Raw genomic sequence first — 7,389 nt, 5'->3', positions numbered from 1 at the left:
TAAACCGATTTGGCTTGCGGAGCCACTAAGAGATCCGGCTGAAATTTGGTACATGGTGTAAGTATATATATAGCCCCCATATAAACCGATCACCAGATTTGATCTCCGGAGCCTGTTGGAAGACCAAAATTCATCTGATTCAGTTGAAATTTGGTACGTGGTGTTAATATATGGCCGCAAACACCCATGCAAAAATTGGTCGAAATCGGTCCATAATTATATATAACCCCCATATAAACCGATCCCCAGATTTGACCTCCGGAGCCCCTTGGAAGAGCAAAATTCATCCGATTCGGTTGAAGTTTGGTACGTGATGTTAGTATATGTTATCCAACAACCATGCAGTCATTGGTTCATATCAGTCCATAATTATATATAGCCCCCATATAAACCGATCCCCAGATTTGACTCCGGTGCCTTTTGGAGAAGCAAAATTCATCCGATCTGGTTGAAATTTGGTACGTGGTGGTAGTACGAGTATATGATATTTAACAGCCATGCCAAAAGTGGTCCATATCAGTCTATAATCATATATAGCCCCCATATAAACCGATCCCGAGGATTGGTTTTGGAGCCTCTTGGAGGAGCAAATTTCATACGAGTCAGTTGAAATGTGGTACATTGTGCTAGTATATGGCCGTTAAAAACCATGCCTAACTAGAACTATATCGGTCTATACACCCAGAAAAAAGTGACCCCTTCTTTAAGTTAAAATGAACTCATTGTGAAGAAAGTTGAACTTCGTATAGCGCCAAAGACATTTTTATTTGTGTGAACGATGTGATTTTCGTAGAAATTAGGAATAATGCATTCCATATATTAGTTAACATTTTCCTATATTTATATACCACTATACTACAGAATGAAAAAATTTAACTAATTTGAATTCATATATGGAATGATTTTATTGAAATTTTTTCCTTCATTTCGACAAATCTTACACATTTGTGGTAAAACTTTTACTTCATAATTAGAACTGCTTACCTTCGTTTTTAAATACAATTTTATTTATTTCTATAAGCAATTTTATCTTCAATAAAAGACATGTTTTATTAATATATTGAATATATTTATTAAGAATCAACAGCATCGAATCTCTTTGAAATATTAGTTTATTATTCCACTATTTCCAATTTTCGTGTGATATTATCAACTGTAAAACGCACTTTTTCTTCTTCTTGTACTTTTCACTTTTAATAAGTTGCTGCCTAACGATTTTGTCCTCCTTTTACAATTTCAATACCTACAAATATAAAAAATCATAAAACATTTTTGTTGCAAAAGGTTAGCGTCACTGAATATTACCTGATAATTGAAGATTCCAAAATGAAGACAAATGAAAGGGTTGTTATTCTGCTGGTGTTTTCTTTCTTTATACACTATCACGAACATTGATAGATTTATTTAAAAAAAAACGAAAATTTTTCTCACTAATTTAAAATAACAAATAGTTTATATATTTTATTTGTTATTTATTATATTATTTTACCATATTATTTTCTAACAATCTCTCCGTATACCAAAACAACGCGATTCCAACTAAAAAAACAACCGACGCGCAAATATATCGATTACACCCACGCGCAAACACATCGATTACGATGACAGTTATCGATTACAGGTAGACAATAGAAATTTAGGAATATTTCCTATATTCTAACAAGTGTGTTTCCTTAAGTTTTGAAAGGATTGCATACTTCTTAGTACGAATGAACTAAAATATTTTTCTATGCCAAGTGTTGTTCGTATGTATGAAAAACTTTCTATTATAAAGGAAGTCGCAATTATCATTTTATAAGAAATTTTACTAATTTTGAGGAAACTTGGTTTTAGTTCGGTTTTTGTTTATTTTTACGAATGCTTTGTTATCGGTGAATAAAATTTTCTTTTTCAGTAGTAAATTCTTATACCCAGCGAAGAAAATAGTATGAGTAAAATTCCATGCCTTATTCTAGTTAATGAACTATTCCTAACTGCTTACAGTTTAGGATCTTTTTACTGAAACGAGTAAATTTTATTATTTTTCACAAAAATTTACCTTAATGGAAATAAAATGGATAAACTATATTGATGAACATTTTTTCCTTTAGTTTCGAAGGCACTTTTTTCTGGGTGTAGTTATATATAGCCCTCAGATAAATTGATCCCCAATTACACAAAAATTGGTCCATATCAAGTTCATAATTGTATATAGTCACCATATAAGCGACCCTCATATTTCAATTCTGGCTCTCTACGTACCGTGCAAAAGTCCATATCGATTCGTAATTATGTGTAGACGTACCTATACATACCTTTTTTGTCTAGTATATACCACGTATGGACTAACTCACAATTTAGAAAACGATGTTAAGAAGTTTTAAGATACCACAACCCAAGTAATTCGATTGTGGATGACAGTCTTTCGTAGAAGTTTCAGCGCAATCCATGGTGGATGGTACATAAGATTCGGACTTGCCGAACTTGCGGCCGTATATACTTGTTTAAAACTCAATTAAGATTTTAATTGGAAAAATGTGCATGAAATTTTTTTCTGTGTGGGATTCTGAGTCGATCGGTATACATTTTATTGGGTCTAAAATCAATATTTGTGGTAGGCACATTTTTTGGCAGATCAATGTTATTATACTCTGACCAGTTTAAATACCTACACGCTCACAAAAAATCGCTTCTGTAACATATACTCCCAAACATATTTTGCTTCAAGCATATACATTTTTGGGTATTGCCCAAACATTTATATGTTTGATCTCTTCCAATATATAATATGTTTGAAAGCATATTGGTCTAAACAATATATGTTTGGGTAGTCTAAGTTCCAAACATTTTGTATTTTTGCATCCAAATTCAATAATGTTGTCTTCCAAAAAACAATATGTTATTATGTGAACATATAATATGTTTGGAAGCATTTTGCACCCAAAAATATTATATGCTTAAAAAAAATTCTCCCAAACAATATTGTGCTCAAAATTTTATTTATTTATTTATATATTTACAATCATAATGAATTATGAAAATAAACAGGTAATATAGGTGCTAACAACATAGGTTTTCGACCTGAATGCTCAAAATTTTGTTTCTGCCTAATTGTATATTCCCTCACATCTTTCTCACTTCCACGAGATTTTTTAATTCTTAGCACCTTTTTCTGTAATACAAACATTGTAGAAGAAATTATTCAATTTTATGATTTTTTTTATTTCAATTTTACCTTTTGTCGGACGGGGATTCGAACAGCGGACCACACAGTTTGTAAGGATCAAACAAGTAGCTGATCAATTGCCCAAGGAAAAATAAAATGTTAATTTTGTAATAACAAGCAACAACCACCAACTTAATTCAATATCGCTCCCTGTTAAATAACGCTCCAAGCTACTAAACACATATATGTTTATAGGCTATTTCTAAATTAATATATGTTTGCATCCAAGCATATTATAAACATTTTATGTCCCAAACATAATATGTTCTAACATATTAACATATATGTCCCAAACATGTTATGCTAGTTTATGAACATTATATGCTTGCACTCAAAAATATTGTGTTTAAAATTTTGTGTTCCAAACATATAATGTTTATAGCCAAACATATGAAAAACAGTCTTTTTCATCCGTGTATATAGGCCATTTTAGTTCTTGATCTATTTATATATGGGTTTACACTCAACAAAAAAAAAAAGTTTACTTGGATTCAAAGATTTTGACCTTCCGTTAAGGAGTTTGGTCTTGATTCCGAGCCAAAGATGCGGCTTCTTTAAAATAAAGAAATTATTTAGCGTCCTATCTGGCATTAAATCTAGGACCAATAAAATTAAAATTAGGATACAGATCTCATTTATCATTTTCTTTTCGCGGTTTATTAATAAAGGTACTCACGTGCATACAAATGCCAATTTAACAAGTAAGTAAAGTATAAAGTCGGGCGGGGCCGACTATATTATACCCTTCACCACTATGTAGACCAACATTTGTGTTACCATCTCAACTACGTCAGATTTGCTGGGAGCTATATAAAGGTTTGCATTTCCAGATACAAATACTAGAAATACTACAAATACTCTAGAATTAAAATTGAAATCGGCTAACGCCCTGGAATGAAACACAATGTTAATAAAAAAATATGGGAAATATGAAGCGAGAGAAATTTTGAGGCAATTGTACAAAAGAGCATTTGCGATTTATCAGGTGATACTTATGTTCGAGATATAGGACAATTTGAGTAACATTTACAATTTTTGCTAATCAGCAGTGACGATTTTACAAGGATATTGGTTAGATCTTGCCAAGATATGTGGTCAAATGTGGGTTGTGATATATTATTTGGTCAAGTCGGGCGACTTGGAGCCTCATTTAAAACTCAACCGTTCTGTGGAAAGTCTGGCATTACAGTGTGTAGGATATGACTAAGATAGGGGAAATTATCACATAATGTTGTGTAGAGTGTGGGAATTTTGGCCATATTTGTATAAACCGGAAAAACGAATATATGGAGGATTTATCTAATTCTGAACCACATTAGATCAAACTTGACACACTTAAATATCATATTAAATATATTCTCCGTGGAAACTATGCAGTCAATTGGAGGAAAATCCCATTGAAAATGGGTCTAAAATATGAAATAGTCTACCATATTTTCCCAACTCTGGTGTACATATAACTAAATTTGACATGCATAGTTAGAATAATAATTCCGTTATCTCTGCAAAATTTCACGTAAATGGGAGTTTAACTTTGGCCCCCGTAGTCATTTGAGTATAAATCGGGCGAAAGATATATATGGGAGCTATATCTAAATCTGAACCGATTTCAAAAATTTGGCACACTCACCGATACTGTTAAACGTACTGCTTGTGCAAAATTTGAACCAAATCACGGCAAAACTCTGGCTTTTGAGACCATATAAGTTCAAATCGGACGAAAGATATATATGGGAGCTATATCTAAATTTGAACCGATTTGAATCAAATTTACCAAGCATTGGTAGAATGTCATTTCTACTCTTTATGCAAAATTTCACGAAAATCGATAGTAACCTTTGGCCTCTGTGGTCATATGAGTCTAAATCGGACGAAAGATATATATGGGAGCAATAACTAAATCTGAACAGATTTAGCTGATATTTTGCAAGTTTTTCGAGACTCATAAAATATTCGGATGTACTGAATTTGAAGAACATCGGTTGATAAATACGCCAATTATGACCAGATCGGGGATAAATATATATGGCAGCTATATCTAAATCTGAACCGATTTTTTCCAAAATCAATAGCGATTGTATTTGTCCCAAAAAACGACCCTATGCCAAATTTGAGGACGATCGGACTTCAACTGCGACCTGTACTTTGCGCACAAAAATACATGAACAGACAGACAGACGGACGGACAGACAGACAGACAGCCAGACAGCCAGACAGCCAGACAGCCAGACAGACAGACGGACATCGCTAAATCGACTCAGTATTTAATTCTAAGACGATCGGTATACTAAACGATGGGTCTCAGACTTTTCCTTCTTGGCGTTACATACAAATGCACAAACTTATTATACCCTGTACCACAGTGGTGAAGGGTATAAAAATTGGAACGTCATTATAATCGTTGTATTGCTCTTGAAGGGAACTATGTTGAATAATAAAAACGAATTTTGACAAAAAAATGTGTTTTTCTTTGTTAGATCGGGGACTTATCAGCCAACCTGTTACTTCAAAGTAACAAATGTTTTCTTAATTCCAAAAAAAAACTTTAAACCAAAAGCGCTAAATCCTCAAAATAAGTCTTAGCCTATATTTGAAACATTTTTATCTTCAAGTTTCAATATTTCAGTTAATTTAAGGGCAATTTCTTTAAATCAAAAATGTGTTTCTTTACATTAAGGAAAATTAGCCTTAGTTCAAAGACATGCGACTTTAAGGGACGGACGCAAATTTACAAAATTTGTATCCTAAATTTAATGTAAATAATTTTTCAAGCAAAGATCATAAACTTTATTTTAATTAGAAAATTTCATTATTTTAAAGAAATTTATCCTTAATATTTTGTAAATTTCGCAACCTAAAATTTAGGTTGCCTAATCTTTAATATCACGTAAATATTTTTTCAGTGTATAAATACTTATAGACCTATTTTCGCATGTTAGATATTACGTACCAAATTTAGACCGGATCGGATGACTTTGGCTACCACCCAGCAAAAAAAGCGTCGCCAAAAAAGTAATGCAAATGTTCTTTTTGGATCCGGAAGTGGTGCAAAATTGACGCAGAAGCGATGAATTTAACATGGGCTTGTCATAGGACGGAAGTTCTCCATTTCAACATCCGTTGCACTGAATTTGCGTCACTTCTTTAGGTGTGATCCGAATTCAATGTTTTGGATGTAAATTAAATAATTTTGTGATATTTTTGGCAAATAAATAATTTTTATAATTTTTTTATAATTTTTAATGGATTTTAACGCTTGTCGGAAACGTTTGACCTCAAATATTTTCAAAAAATCACAATTTTTTCAGATTGGATTTAGCTTTTTTTTCGACTTAAATGATTTGTACCATTTTATGAATTCTTACTCTGTTTTTAACCCATTTGAAACAAAAAAAGTTAAAATTGCCCATTAAAAGTATGAACAAACCAAGTTATAAAAAATTGAATTAAAAGAACTTCCTGGTTAGTTAAAATAAAGAACATCACTGGGAGTGCATCTTCTGGAAGCGCTTTTAAAGTTGTGCCTTTGGAAGAACTTCCAAATTTTTTTGCTGGGCACATAATGCTTTGACTATCCGATCCAAACAAATTCATCACTGCAAAATATATTCTTCCAAAAACTCTAAGGATTAGCAATCGCTTCTAAATTAGGTCAATTTTTTTTTGGCATTGAAAGTCCGGCGAATTGAGAACCATATTAATAACTTTTCAAACAAATCATATTTTATTTAATTCCCTTAGTACATCGATTAAATCCTTTTTTCTTTCTGTTTCCTCAAATACCTTTTTCTTGTAATTGACTAAAAAGAATCCTTTTTGTTTCCCATATGCTTTTTTAATTAACATGTTATATAGTTTTTAGATAGCATAAATAATAAATATTTATTGAAAAATACAAATCAAAATATGGATAGCAAAAGAACAAAAAAAAAAAAACATATGAATTTACAAATAGATATTTATTTTTATACCCTCCACCATAGGCTGGGTGGTATACTAAATTTGACATTCCGTTTGTAATACACAGAAATGTTGAATTTCTTCGAAAAGTTCAAATTAAAAAAAAAAAATGTTTTGTTCTAAGATTACAGTCCACTTCATTTCTGACTTTAACTCTTTAATAAGACAAATTATGAAGCTTTATAAAAAAAATTATATAGTAGTATGTAATGCCGGACGTCTTA

The sequence above is a fragment of the Haematobia irritans genome, chromosome 4 (assembly GCF_050003625.1).
Source record: "Haematobia irritans isolate KBUSLIRL chromosome 4, ASM5000362v1, whole genome shotgun sequence".
NCBI classification, from domain to species: Eukaryota; Metazoa; Arthropoda; class Insecta; order Diptera; family Muscidae; genus Haematobia; species Haematobia irritans.
This window is presented reverse-complemented; position numbering follows the sequence as displayed.